Source organism: Lacerta agilis, chromosome 5 (genome assembly GCF_009819535.1).
Source record: "Lacerta agilis isolate rLacAgi1 chromosome 5, rLacAgi1.pri, whole genome shotgun sequence".
Classification (NCBI taxonomy): domain Eukaryota; kingdom Metazoa; phylum Chordata; class Lepidosauria; order Squamata; family Lacertidae; genus Lacerta; species Lacerta agilis.
In genome coordinates this window covers 29,385,693-29,401,970 of record NC_046316.1, presented here as the reverse complement: position 1 = coordinate 29,401,970, position 16,278 = coordinate 29,385,693, and positions in this window count along the sequence as shown.

Sequence of the window (16,278 nt, the reverse complement as noted above, 5' to 3'; positions counted from 1 at the left end):
GCTTTTTTACAGAATGATCCTGTCCCCGACTTGCTCTTGCTGGGCAGGAATAGGTCCGCTTCTAAATCCTATATTTCCCTGCTCATCATACTAGAGATTTGTGTCCATCCTTCCAATTGACATCCCATGCCTTTTTCAAGGAAGGTGAGTACCACATGAAATAAGCAGAATGACTAATTGGAGAAGTGGGCAGAGCCGCAAACTATCAGCAGCAGAAACGTTTTTTCATAAATCCTCTTCTGCTTTTGAACATGCTTTATTGGCTGTATATGTCTTCATTGGGAATGTCTATATGCTGTTATGAAGGTTGCGCACCACCTGCAACCTCTGCCGAATGGTAGCAAAATTCCAGGGGGTTCCAGGTGCTCACCCAGGGTTATATATCTGTTGGGGAAATCGAGGCACAGTGGAAGCTAATGCCTTTAAGAAATATGGTTTATGCTACACATATCTACACCTGGAGACTTCAGTGGAGGGAGTGCAGAACATTGTACCCAAAGAGTCCCTCTCATAGCTTCAGCAAGCTTGAGTCCAGAGCAGTTGTCAGTCATGGCTCCCAGTCTCTCAGTGTAGTCTCCTCCAGCCAGTGCCGAGATAGTTCTGCCTACTTAGAATCATAGAATTGCAGAGTTGGAAGGGATCCCAAGGGTCATCTGGTCCAACCCCCTTTAATTTAATCCACTTATAAAAAATAGCTATGATGTAGGAGTTAGAGGTATTAGGTGTGTATTTTCACCATCTGGTGTTAAATGTGAGGCAAAACCCACAATTTTATTTTATTTTTAATACATCTGTGAAGCCGCAGTTAAACTAGTCAAAAACTGTAACTGGAGATCGAAATCTTGTTTGAACTAGAATGTTTTGTTTTCTGCCTGAAAGACAACACAGGGAGAATCAAGTGAACCTCAACAAGGAGAGCATTTTGAAGCTTCAGTGCTACCCCTGAGAAGGCTCTGCCCTATTATGCTCAGCCACTTAGCCACTACCATGACCTCAAGAGGTCAAATAAATAGACACTAATATAGATCCAAGCTGCCAAAGCGAAACAGCAAACTGAAGCAGCAACAGCCCACTTGAATAGATAGAGAAACCAAACTGTTCTTAGTTGAAAACAGCTACTTTAACAGCTCTTGAAAGCTGGCAAAACATACATGTATTTGTGTGGTGCTGAAATGATAGCAACAGGGTCTCCAAGTGGAAGGCATTATAAAGGCACCAGAAAAGGCTCTCTCTGTGGTTACCACAGGCAGACCTTCTGTAATCTTTAAAGGGTAGGTGGGGTGGAGGTTTAATGAACTTGTGGTGGGGTGTCTCACCATACATGATTTGTGTGCTCCATCTGGCTTAGTAGATCACAAATTGTGCAAACCTACCTCAAATATGCATGAAGATTTGAAGTTGACCTAAATTACCAGAGGGACTATTCACATTCTGACAGGAGGTGTGTGTTATGTAATGTTCCCAATGAAACCATTTTAACGTGTTCTTCTCGAAATGAATAAAAGCTACAGTTGTAAGGCTGTAATTATACCCAGTGATTCTGCATAAAAGCAAGCAATGTGGGAAGTGGAGGTGACAGACCAGAATATAAAAAGGGTAGGGCCTCAAATGCCTCCTATCAACTGTCTGCTACTTGCACTTGTAAGTCCTGTCCTCTAAAATTGGAAGTACTAATGGCCTTTCTTTGTGCTGCCTCAGGGCACAAACAACAGTGTGAGTTTGTAATGTTCCAATATTTTTTTGAAAACATATCCCACAGCAGGCTTCCGCAGAGATCAAAAGCAGATGGCACATGATGTTCCAGCACACCCAAAATTCTTTGAAGTTTCTATCTCCAGTGTCTCAGCATTTATTTTTAAAGTATCTAATCTCTAGCCACTAGCCGCACCTTGAAAGAATGTGATCAGTCTACAATGCATGGTGTATGTATTTCTTAGGTACATATTTGATTCTCTTAATGCCGGGGGGGGGCATTAGTTATGCAGGTTCTCACTGTGTTTTCTTCTCTCCAAATGAGCTCTAATTTGAATTCCGCCCTAGGATCCTAACTCTATTTCCTTAGGATGTCATGTTTTTCATTACAATTATCTTTCTTGTTCCACCAAAACTGTCATCAGAAATTTTGGTGAAATGTGGTACCTCAAGGCCTCTTTTCTCTCATCTACTTAGTTTACTAAGCCTTTCATCGCAGATTATTTTGAGGATATGGCAGGAGTCAAAACAGTAGCTTTTTAGATAATTTAAAGGTGGCATGGTACCCATTCCCCAACTGTCTATATTTGCTGGTGCTGTGCCAAAACAATTATCCTACAGGGGCTTGAATTTTTTGATAATATTACATCAAATAATGAGGAAAAAAAGTTTCATTAAAAATTATCAAATGGAAAAGACGGTTGCATAGAATTCTTGTGGGTGGAGTGCAGGGTTTTTTGTTTGTTTTCATAGTGAGCACTTAAATACAAATTGTCTTCACAAGCTGAAAACACACATACAAGCCTGGCCACGTCTACACATGCCCGCAATACATTGGGTGGTTGGAGGACCCTATGCAAATATGAATATACATAAGAAGGGCTACTCCATGAAAAATCAAATTCTGGGCCAATTAAGATATGCATTGGCACATTCTCTAGGTTGCTTCTCACAGCTAAAGGGGGCTGTCATACATTCCCTGGGTGTCTATAGTTCAGCATATAGTTCCTTGGGGAAACCAAGCTTGCACTCAGTTTCATCGAAAAGATATTGGCAAATTATAATGAGAACTTTAAGTTATAGGTTTGTTGGGCATTTAAGAAGAAAATTGACAGAAAAATTCAGCGCCAGAGGGTTAATTTTGGACACCAGAACACTGAGGAATTTAGCTATTGGAATGTTTCCTGCAAAAACAAATTAACAACACAAAGAAGGAGAGAAAAATATTGCTCAACAAAGTTTGGGAGAAGCTGGCTATGAAGACGAGTTTAAGAAAACAGAGAATATATATTGGAAACATTAAATTTTGTGTTGCTGTCAATTATGATCTTTGCAATTAGATTGTATATAGATTCCCATTAGGCAAGCAAAGGCAAGCACCAGACATTTTGCTGCCTGAGGCAAAGGAGAAAATGGCGCCTTCGAGCCATTCCACATACAAAAGTTGACTAGGCATTGAATCTTACTTCAACATAATGTGGTAGTGTCCCACAATGTTCTTGATGGCAGTAGGTTAGTCAAGGTATACTAGGCAGGCCACTACGCGGCACACCCAGCTCCATCTGCTACATGCTCCTCAGCACCTGCTGTTTGAGGCAGCTGCCTCAGTCCACTCAATGGCACACACTCTGTGTATGATTGGTGGGCCACATATTTTGTGGAATTTTTTTGTTGTTCAGTCATGTCCAACTCTTCGTGACCCCATGGACCAGAGCACGCCAGGCACGCCTATCCTTCACTGCCTCTCGCAGTTTGGCCAAACTCATGTTTATTTCAGTGTAAAAAAAAAAAAACCTGTAAAAATGTCTTAAGGTAAGGGAGAGGAAATGGATTATCTGTATTCTCTTAAGAAAGGAAAAAGCTAATTCTATAAAACAGAGGCTTGTTCAAGTTATTATTTGTCCATCATACTTGCTGTCTTACATTCCTGCTTCTCAGTTATAAAACAGTATAGCTGGGAGGGGCTGACAAGCACTGGCAGAGAAGGGGGTGCGGTGGGTGCGGTCCACCCCAAGTATCATCCCTGAGGGGGGTGACATCATCGCGGCAGCCCCCTGGGATGCTCGCCCAGCCCCCATTGGCAGCTAGTCCCGGGTGCCAGAGCAGCTAGCTCTGCCTCTGCTGACAAGAGGCTTAATTCTGTGGCCCACATTCTCCGTCTCATTTCAGTAGAGACAATTGACTGGAGGAAGATGGAACAGAGCCATAAGGAAGTGCTATGCATTCCACAAACAGATACATGACTACCCTGAATTATCCCCAGATAGCACAACTAGGGGGAATAAAATAGGGTTCAAACCATACATGTGCACCCCATTTTGTGTTAGAATAGGCCCAATGTATGGATCAGGCTGTTGTTGCATATATCTAAGACTGTGTGTCTCTGAAAATTGGGTTGTACGACTGCAGCTGCAGTCACGACTTTAAAAAGAACTGCCTTCATTAAACATGCCTATATACTAAAATGGAGACAGCACTATAACCATCTCATCTCAGCCTTAATTTCATTTAATAAGTAAGGTGTAAAATATTTACATCCTCAGCATTACTCCATTCTCCGAAGCATTATCCTTAATTCTAGCAGTAATCTGTCAGATTCACTGCTAATTGTAAGGAAGCATTCATGGCTATTTTTTTCTCGGATTCTATTGTCCACACACTGCCATACCAAACCAAAACCTCTATCAGGCCACAAAACAATAAAGGTGCTTCAAACACTTCTAGCTGGGTAAGGCAGGAGCTCCAGGACAAGGCAAAACAATCTACATTCCACTTAACTGGAAAATGTTAGTAAAATCACTAACAATGCTAGCAAACAGCATGCAGTACAACATCAATGTTATGTCATTCTTTTCTTGTAGCTATATGTGACTGACACCCCCACTTTCAGTGTGTGTCAGACTGCAAAGAGATTCTTAACCTTTAATTGGGATGTTGAAAATCAATTTTGCCCTCATGCATTATGTATTTGGTTTCAGCTTTTAAAAAAATACTGCCTGTGCTACTTGGAAGCATTCCTTCTGGAGTTCTCTTCTTCAACACACTGACTGTACAAGATTAAGCCTCACTCAACTGAAGTAGAGTAACCTTCAGATGTGTGAGCACTGCCCACATCTGTGATGCTTTTCAAAATAATGAGATTTTGAGGCTGTGATTTTTTTTTAATATCCAAAGTAGCAGCAGCCATTCTCCCTCTGCCATCAGTACAACCACTGGAATTAATGGGTTAGAAACCAAGTAGACAAGCTCACCCACAAGAATATACATTGTGCAACAATGGCAGCTCATGTCCTTATACACTGACATGAGTTTTAAAACTCAGTAGCTTGAAGGGTCAACCTTTCTGTGTGCAAGCCTGGGAGAACTTCTAAGAACTGGCAATACTGAGTGAACCCCTCTTAACAAAATAGCTTACTCTGCCTTGAAGGAACAGGTTTCTTCCTGCCAGATACAAACACTACTGTTGTGTAAATGAAGTTAGTAGTTATTACCCTGAGTAAGCAGAACAATAGCTGTTTACTCCTAGTTCTCCCATAATCTGGAGCTAACATGAAAACATCTGGCTTGAGGCAGGATGGTATTTTTCATGCCTGTCCTGTAAGGAATTTTTAACCATTTCAACCTCACCCAGAAGGTTGCAGGGGATCCAGCTTTTCTCTTGTTTCCCCACATAAGCACACCCTCCTTCTTTCCATACACACCCATGACACCGAAATCTTAGGAAAGGGGTAGATTTTAGCCCAATCAGTCATCTTCATCTTTATCATCCACTATAAACAGAGTGCACCAGATTTAGAAGGCTTGAAGTAAGGAATTTCTATTGCTAAGTTTTCCTCTCAGATGTGATCTTAACTCAAAGTGTCTGTATGGAAGAACTTGTAAGTTCTCAGACTGGAAACCCAAGCATAGAAATTATTCGCTCAAGTTTCTGGTTTTGATATCCTCATATACACACACCAAGAGAATGCAACAAGAGTCTCTCCAGGTGCTAGATAGGTAACTTTCAATCTGTTTCTCTTTTCTGGCACTCCACACCACATAGGTTCTGCGCCCATAAATTTTTCCTCGTTTTGTTAGTGAAGGGCTCTCTTTTCCCTCTTAATAGTTTATTTGCAATCTTTATTTTAAGTCAGGGGTCAGCAACCTTTTTCAGCCATGGGCCAGTCCACCGTCCCTCAGACCATGTGGTGGGCCAGACTATATGGGGGGGGGGGTGAACGAATTTCAATAGGGACAAATGTAAGAAGAAATGAGTTTCTGACTAACCATCCAGAAGAACTTTCTGACAGTAAGAGCTGTTTGACAGTAGAATGGACAACCCCTCAGAAGGTGGTAGTCTCTCCTTGGAGATTTTTAAGCAGAGTTTGGATGGCCATCTGTCATGGATGCTTTAACTGAGTTTCCTGTATTTCAGAGGGTTGGACTAGAGCAGGGATAAGCAATCTTTTTCAGCCGTGGGCCGGTCCACTGTCCCTCAGACCATGTGGTGGGCTAGACTATATTTGGGGGGGGGGGTGAATGAATTCCTATGCCCCACAAATAACCGATAGATGCATTTTAAATAAAAGGACACATTCTACTCATGTAAAAACACACTGATTCCAGGACCGTCCATGGGCTGGATTGAGAAGGCGATTGGGCCACATCAGGCCCCCGGGCCTTAGGTTGCCTACCCCTGTTTTAAGGCATAAATGCATTAGAATGCTATGGTTAATCAAAGCAATGAATTTCACCTACATTGCATTGTTTGATGTTCATATTGCATATCTTTATTTTTCCCACCCCCCTTTAGTAAATGGGCACTCTGTTACTTAACCGAAGCCTTTGCTGTGGATGTGAATTCCTGAATTCTTTGGACATATCTCTCCAGAGTGGCACACAGTTTGACCCATGTTAAAGATTCCAATTCTCACATAATTGTGTTTTCAAGGGTCCTGTGTGGATGCATGCACAAGCACGTTCTTAGAGACACAATAAGCCTGTGCTATTTAGAGATGTACAGTATTTTGGTTCTGCAACCCGGAAAACTGTTTTAATATTACTTAATTGTATTATCTAAGGAATCTTAGATAAAGTAAAATGTCTTTTTATATTATCTGGGAATCTTAATTGCATGTGATTCCCTAAGGGCCAAAATACAAGTGGAGGTTCAGTGATGATGACAGTGATAAGCAGGAGAAATGTGTGTATTCTGCATATAGTTATGTATCAGGATACACATGGGATGCATGTTACAAGAATTTCATATGCAATAAGTACATTAGCTTTGAGTTTTGGCATTTTCACAGAGAGAACAGTTAGAACTACTCCAGTAATAGATATAAACACAGATAAACCTACAATGAATTGGGGGAAGACATTACAATTCAACTGTGTCAAAAATCAGCAGATTCAAAGAGTAGCTTTTTCCTGTATGACTTATAAATAGTAACTTCAAAGCAGTTTGGCCCTAGCACTTTCACTTGGCTTAAAAGAACCAATTATATATTTGATATCATCTAATGTACTCTCGATTAAGACTAATGTTATCTTCTTGTAGTGGAGATGGAAGATTAATGTCTACTATGTACAGCAATCATCACAAGTCCCATCAACTGAGTGACAGTGTGTGGAAGGGAGATCTGAGAAGTAATTTCTAAATAGGGAGTTAATTTCAGTCGCGCTAAAGGTTATTTGTCCTTTTCCATTTCCAGTGTCTGTGATAGCACACTCAATCTCAACTTCCCTGTTTCGCACGACAAGAGGTATTTCAGATATATTGTTCTGTTCATAGACTTTGACTTCGCTATTATTATACCATGCATTATCTTTATTAAACAAAGGCTATAATTTCATCCTTCACACCATGAGAAATCTCCAATAATTTAATATTGGGTAATTTAGGATATCAGATTAGAAAACCTGCTATGAAGGTCACCCAGAGAAAGGTGATTGTGCGGTAATGAGAGATACTGACATTGTTACATGCTAAGCTTACAGAATTTTTCAGGCCATCTGATATTTGGCATAGCTCAGGGTAGAAAGGACTGGGGCCAGAGATGCCAGCTTATGAGGGCGATTGGGTCACAATGCGCATGTGATGTCAGGATGCTGGGAGGAGCCAGGGCACACCCAAACATGGCGGCTGCATTGCTTCAATGGCCAGCAGCTCTCCTCTTCCTCTTCCTGATGCCACCTCCGGTGGTGGAGGAGAGGGTGCTTCCACGCTTTTTGAACATGGAGGGGTCTAGCCCTTACCCCAAAAACATAGTGGGTCCAAAAGGGCTTGGTGCCACTGACTGGGCATTTTAGTTCCTAAACATTCTTATCAACAATGCAATGCACAAACCATCTACAGTGGTAGCAACAACAACAACAGTAGCAGCAGCAGCAGCAGCAACAACAACAACAACATGAGACAGGCTTCATAATGTCAAAAGATTTGGTGTCAAACAAATGGTCAGTCATTAGAAGATGATTATATTTTTACCAGAAGAGTGGAGCACTATTTGGGTTTTCTACCACAGGAATCAAAACATTATGGGTGCTCTCTGCAGACTCTGTTACCCCAAAGCTCTGAAAACTGAAATATCCATCCCAACAACTCAGCTTGCTTTACAGAGTTCCTCTCCTCCTTTTTTAAATTCTTAATTATTAATCTAAGTCAGGCTGAGCATATGTTCTGTTCTTGCATGAGAATGATTATCAGTAAATTCACCATTAAATTAATCAGTGAATTCACTGTTACAACTTTGTCCAAGTTGTTGAAACTTTCTGCTTATGTTACTTAAATGAGAAAAACCTTACACCAGCCTTTGCCAACCTGGTGCCCTCCAGATGTGATGGCTGAGATCAACTGGAACAGTAGTCCAAAACATCTGGAGGATACCAGGTTTCAGCCTGAACACTGACTTGGAAGCCAGTTTTAACACAGTTAAACATATATGTGGCATGCACATTATAGTCTATGACTTCAGTCCCATGACTCTGCCATTTAAAAAAATGACTGTGAAAATAACTTGGTTTCAAGTTCAGTTTTATGACATTTTCACTAGAGTCAAATTATATTTTAACTATTATGATACATGCGTTTGGAATTGGTCTGCCACTACTGTGATGTACTGCAGTATCTGAAAAATATTTGAATATGACTGTCAATTTTTCCCCTCGAATTTTTAACTGGAAGAAGAGAGGATAAACTGAGGGAAAGCGCAATACCATATGTCTTGAGTATAGTTAATGAAATATCACTATTCAACATTCAGCAAGCCCCCCAAAAATCTATATCTTTACTTGTCAAGTTTTAAAGAGATATTTCTGTCTCCTCCTTCAATCCAAGTCATAAATTCTCTATAAATTCTTGCTTCTGACCTACCTGTGGAAGACTTCTGGCAGTCTGACAATAAATCAATAGGGTGTTTGGAAGTGCCGGCTGACTGCAAAGTTGCCCAGAAATGAGACACTGAAGAAGAATTCCCTCTATGGGCAATGTGTGTCTTTAGGGACAGGTGACATTCGGCACTGAGCATCCAGTGTAATCAGACTCTGCAAATACAAGTTCTTTTTTTATAAAAAAATTGCCATATAAAGATTACATTATCAATACCTTCACCAACAAAGATAGATGATTAAATTTGGTCATGACTCAGAGACGCTGTCCTATATGTCCCAACTGACTACACCACCGTCTGCCTAGGCAAGTACAACAAGCATTCATAGAGTTCCATCTGCCCTAGAGTTCCATCCACCAATAAGCGAAAGGACCTTGAAGAAAGAAAGGGCTATAGCTCAATGGCAGAGCATTTGGCTTTGCATATAGAAGGTCCTAGGTTCAATCCCACCTTCAGATTGGGCTGGGAAAGATTGTGGTCTGAAATGTTGGACAGATGCTGCTAGTCCATGCAGACAATACTGAACTAGAGGGATCAAAGGCCTGACTCAACAGAAGTCAGGCTTCGGTGCTCCAGCCTTGAACAAATCACCATGGGAATATGGAGCTCTGGATTATAACACTTTGTGAGAAATGCAAAATTCAGGTAATTCAGAACTATATGCTTGTATACAAAATTTCAAGAAAGAGGGTCATTCAAACATCAAGGGGCAATGTGTCTCATAATCTAGCTGTGGCCACAGAAGACCCTCTCCTGTCATCTAGAGTCTAGACCTCTCCTTTAAAAAAATAAACCCAAGTAAACGCTTGCTTAAATATAGGCAAATCAATTATTCTCTCTACATCTTGGTTGTGGATCTTAAAGAATATTTTCTTGATCTTTAGGAGTGATCTTTCACCTTTATTTTTAAAGGAAAATTACACCGCAAGGTGAATAATCCCTGTAATTTTTTCCGTGGTTATTCTTTATCAACTATGATGATACACTGGCACAACCCATGAATTTCTGCAACAGAAAAAAGCAAGTTTACTTATGTCTATTTTCCATTAGTGATGAGAATATTTATAAACTGTAGTAATCAGAGGAGAATTGCAGGGATGTGTCACCTGCTTGTGAGATTTTTCTGTAAAAACTTAATTTTCTGTAATTTTATTGAGCAACTAGTGGGCACAAACCACATAGCACTACAGCTGGTCATTGGTTTTTGCTTGGTGGATGCTCAGTAGATGGTGCCCTTGACTGGCAGTTATCTGTGTACAGAGCTTGATGCAACGGGGGCATTTTTGTCATCTGCAGTCCCTACCACAGCAATATAAACACAATTCTATAATGGAGCAACCACAGCAATATAAATGCAATTCTACAATCAGCCAGCCCGATCCTATTTTAGTCCCAGTTGTTTTCTTCAATAATATTGACTTGAAGAACTAAGGCATATTTTTGTTTTGTTTTATTTGCAATGGCAAAAAGAAGTTTTTTTTGGGGGGGGGGGAGATGTGGAATTTCCAACCCAACCTAAGACCATTTCCTTATTCTGCTATATTGTGCTTTCTTCAGATTTCAAGACTAGTTGTTATACTACATACTCAACCCTTAGGCAAATTGATCAGCCCATTGCTTCAGTTCTGAACAACACAGTAATCACAAACACACTTTGCAGACCAGGACAATGCCAGTTAATTCGACCAGATGCTAATGGAGCCCCAGATTTGTTTCAGATAGGGCTGGGGAAGAAATTCAATTCAGTTTGCATTTATAGGCAAACGTAGCAAATTCACACAAACTGAAAAGCAGTCATCCTTCAAAATGTGCACCTCTCTGACATTTGCAATACAATCCAGTCAAGCAGTATGTACGAACAGGCATATACTATTTTTTTTTATTAAGTTTTATTATACAGCAAAATCATACACATAACTCAACAGAATACATAACAATTTCAAAACACACACAGAAAGGAAACACACACACCTCTATATACAACCCGTACATAATTTAACAATATTAAAAGAATAATCCTAAAAAGAGGGTCAAAAGACAAACGAAAAAGGATAAAAAAAGAGTGGGATTAGGAGGGGATGGGAAAAAGGAAGGGGGGGAGGAAGAAAGAAAAAAAAGGGGGAAGAAGCAAAAGGGGAAAGGGAAAAAAGAAAAGAAAAGGAATAAAAAAACTACATTAATTTTACAACTTACAACACTAATACAATATACAATATACAAATACATAAATTGGACTTACGAACAGGCATATACTAAAATGTGCACAAAGCACATATATTCAGGAAAGCAGCATAAAAACCTGCATTCTGTAAGGGTAAATTGCTTTGAAAAATATGCATGTTAGGCAAAGTTGCATACAAAAGTTTGTATATTAGGACAATTTCACACTGAAATGCTGCTGAGGTTTCATGAGGACTTAAAAAAAACATAACACAAGCTAATCTGGAACTGTGGAGAACTGAATTCAGCATTAGAAAAATGAGAAATTGGAACCGATGGTGACTTATTCATCCTACTTCCAGATGACCTGCTTAGTGAACATTTAACCTGATTTGCTTGTGCAAAGCTCCAGGGGAGATTGGGCAATGCTGGCTATATACTGAGCATTCATTCTGATACATTTGTGGGGAGGCTAGACAACATTGCCTCAAGTCAGCATTATCCCATGCTTTCCAGCACATTTCCCCATCACTTTCCTTATTGCAAAAAAAATCTGAAAGTCTGATGAGAGATGGGGGAAAGAGAGAACAGCTTTGTTGCCCAAGACCCCCAAATCAACTTCATTTGTGCAATCTGGATTTGCCAGTACAGTATGTGATTGCATCCTACTGAAAAATAGCAGTGCCCAGCTCCATGGTTTCCGTACCAGGATGTATATTGTGCATTCTCCTGTGTGACCTGCATTTCAGACACCGTAGCAAAGAATGAAAATAGGAAGTGTGGGTCACTTGTTCTTTTCACTGTCTCCAGAAGTTGCAAGTTAGTCCCAGTTACTTTCTTGCTGGACAGCCCTACTGTCGGATTGAACAAAGCCTCACTGCTTAAAATAAGAGATGTGAAAGTCAACATTTTTTTTGTGCAGAACCGTGCACTGCCCTGGTTCGCCAGAAGCGGCTTAGTCATGCTTGCCACATGACCTGGAAGCTGTACACCAGCTCCCTCGGCCAATAAAGCGAGATGAGCACCGCAATCCCAGAGTCACCCGCGACTGGACCTAATGGTCAAGGGTCCCTTTACCCTTTAATACCTGCCATAACAGCAACAAAAAAATACAGTGGATCAAGCTGCTGTATTGTTTTCCAGAAATAATAAATAACATTAATATTACTTCTTGATAACTGTTGCTTTTTCTGAATTAAATGAGTACTATTTTTTTTATTTAAAAAATCAATGTTTTTTTCAGTTGGCAAACCAAAAGTATGTGACTGTACTCTGATTACTATGGCTGTGAATTGGGGCATACTTCCAAGCAGAAGTATCCACTCAAAAAATAAACACATAGGCTAAAATTCAGACAAAAGCAAACACATCTAAGCCCTATCAATATCAATAGGGGAGAGCTAAGCACATACTTACCTCTCTCGTTGAAATCAGCATGTGGGGCTTGAAAATGTTTAACTCTTGTTGGATTATGTCGAAAGGAATTGATACTCATTGACTTTTTTCAGTGAAAATCACCTGTGTGGGCGCATCGGCAAGAACACTAAAATACCCCCATGGTTGGGTTCTCAAAGTCATAGCAAAGCACATACTGGATACCACCGGGGAATTCCTTGTACAATTCTTAACTTTACTACATCTGAGTAAGCAGAGCACACCCATCAATACAGTGTCTTTCAGAAGCACTATAGACAAAGATCTTTACAAATAAAACATGGATAACAATGTCACTGGAGGTCTAATTAAACTATTTTTTTTCCTAAGGAAGCTTACGTGTCAAAAGCAAATTGTAGATCAATAATTTCTCTGTTGACACAAAACATTGCAAAAGTCTGCCTTGAAGCACACAAAGCAAATTGCTTGTGAGTTGAGGAGTCATTGCTGCTTCTTGTTGTTGTTTTCCATTTCTATATATTTCCCCTTGTGAAGCCTAAGTCAGGGCTTCCAGACAAGGCTGGCTTCATTTATTGCTGCTCCGTGTACAGAAGATGGAGCAATCTAGAGAGAGAGAGGAGTTGGCCCTCAGGGTGCTCCAAATAGTGTTATCCATACTGAGGGAACATACACAAAGATCTAGTGCAAGATGAGAGGGGAAGTAATGGTGTCAAAACCAAAAAGGAATGTGCTTAGGATGGCTGGGTGACTTTGCCCTGTATCTACCTGCTGTTTGAAAGGTTGTTTGTGTCTGGTCTAAATCTTGCTCAAAGATAAAGTACTCTAAGAAGGGAGAGTAGGGGCCTTGAAATTGTCCATCAACAGTTAGCACCCAGATGCTAGACTGAGCAGGCACACAGATCTTCATAAAATAGTCTTCCCCCCAACAATGTTGAGATTTATTACTATTTCAACTATGGCAATTAGCTCTGCATAGAATGTTACACCTAGGCCTGGTTATGAACTTTTATATCCAATGGATTTCAAAGGGAGCTGTTGCAGCATATGCCCCAGTAAGTTCACTCACTTTTTTGGTGGACAGTGTTGTGACCCAGGCATCTGAAACCCTGCTATGATCCAGCTTCGGGAGCCGCATTGCTGGTGCTGGGTGGAGTCATGTCCTGCATGGCCCCGCTGACCAATCAGCGCCGGCAGAGGGCGTGGCCACAGGAAATTTAACCGCGGTGCGGCCGGGGTGCTCTCCTCTCTCGCCTCTTCTTATCAGGCTTTCTGCTTCTGAACACAAGGGCCCTTGTCTGGTTAAAGACAGAGAAGGTATCTCTACCTCAGGCATCCTGGCCCAGACCTTTTCCTTATACTAACCTTAAGTTATGCTACACAGATCACCTGTTTTCCTCAAGATTTTTGGAGCAGAGTGGTTATATGACGATGTATTTTCTCGGCTCTTTCTTGTACTGATAACTCTTACTCGCCTCAATTCACATTCCAAAATGGCACCATGAGATGATTTTCTTCACATTCTATTTTCACTCACAGTAGGGAGCTGAAGGGAACTGCTGAGGCCAAAATCATTTACAGTAAGTCAATGTGATGACGTACAATCAGCATTGATTACAGTTGCTGCTAATGTAACTAGGTAAGTGACAAGTAGCTGGATCAGTGACAGCATGGAAGTATTTTCTGGGTGTACACACACCCTAGCCTCAAAAAAAGGTTGGTAGGGTCCCTCACCTCTCCTGAAGTTGAGCAAAATACTGCTGTTTTATTTTACTGGGCTAAAGGAAGTGCTGGAGCACTTTTATGTGTTTCACAGAGCCAAATAAATAAGTAAACAGCACAGGTGTCTATAAGCAAAATGGCACATCTATAGAGGTCACCATTGAAATGAGAGAAAATCATTAATGTGCAACCAGAGACAAATTCTTCTAAGTTGTTGCCAACACTATTGAAATGTTCAAGCATTATGTAGCCACTGACTGATTTTTTAAGTGTCTTATCTTGTTGCAAATACCTATAAACAACATTGTGATTTAATCTATGCATAATTAAGAGAGGCAGGTTATATGCATGGTGCATATAAAATGGTGCATGAATTATTCTCAAAGTAGCAATTAGTTTTACCTAAATCAATTTTTAAACATTTACATTTACTGCACTGTATGAATATTTCAGCCACTCTCAAGGGTGGGCACTTTCAATTCTGATGAATGAATTCAAAGGGAGTTGAAATCACACAGCACCTCTAGCAGTTGATCAAGGCCCGGAAGAATTGAACCCTACAAGCAATTTAGACATAAGAGATTGCAATATAATTTAATATCCATTCTCTAGAAGATGTAGGGGAGCATGTTCATCTTGATGAGATGAAAGTTGTGTCCTCAGCTAAAAAAAACCAAAGAACACTTATGTCCTCAGTTCAAGGAAGTTACAAACAGGTGTGTGTGTATTTTAGGGGTAAGATAAATTGAACAATTGAAGTGTATAGAAACTGGTCATTTTGCCACTTCACCAGTTCTAATGAAGAATGTGTACATAATCTCCAAAAAGGTACTGGGAAATGCACATATATCAACTGAATTTTGTATGTTCTCCAGTCAGGAGATACCCAATATCTCCAGCATAATACCCAAGGCCAGTCATGTTATTATGGCAGAAAATCTCACAAGCTCTTCTCCAGCTCCCTGAGTATCAATAATAATAAATTAAATAACTGGTTATTTGTTGCCCTTTTTAGGACACCCGAATTTGTTTTCCATATCAGAACAGAACTTCTGTCACACAACCCCCCCCCCCCCGTTTCCCCCCTGAAGCTTACTTCATCTCAGCCCCTAATTAAGAACGGGGCGGGGGGTTAAACCATTTGGAATCACAATCTACTGCAAATCACTCCTAAATCTTCCAGTAGATCCTGATCTATCTTCAAGCCCACCCCTGCTCTAGTATATCCCCCCCAGCTGTGTACGCACTATATCTTTAAAGCACATTCAAAGCACATTTTCCCCTGAAAGAATTCTGGACACGGTAGTTTGTTACGACTTGACCAACTGCATAGCATTTGTGATGTCACTTGTATCAGTGTCCGATTTTCTTTTTCACTATTATTTGTAGCTACCACATGACTCAGCAGTCGCAGAATGAAAACCTGCCATTTTGTTTAATTTAGTTCCTTCAATTCATATCCTGCCTTAACAGCAGAAGGTCCCAGTTGGTTGGAATGGTAGTACAGTACTGAACACACAAACATCAAAATGTAAAGCAGGCATGTAAAAAAAAAAAAGTATAAATATATTTTAGCATGATCAGAACATTTGCCTTTTCTGAAGCAAAAATGTTGTATAGTCATTGCAATTTACTGTGTAATGAACAATGCGAAACAACTGAAAAATGTAATAATGCCTTATATAAATCAGGACTCATTTTTCCACTGCTGCCACCCTGACTCAGTAAACTAGTTGTCCATAGGTTGGTAAGAAAATACTGTAGCAAATTGATTGCAGTAGGTTATTTTCATTCCCTTTTTGAAGCTCGATAACTAGGACTTATTCAAGGCAATTCACTGAACATAGATTGGTAGATATTTGAACCACGGAGTAACAGAGTCTTCTCTCCTTCACAGCAAACCCATTCCCTCTGGAGGGAGAACCACTTTAATGGGCTGTCA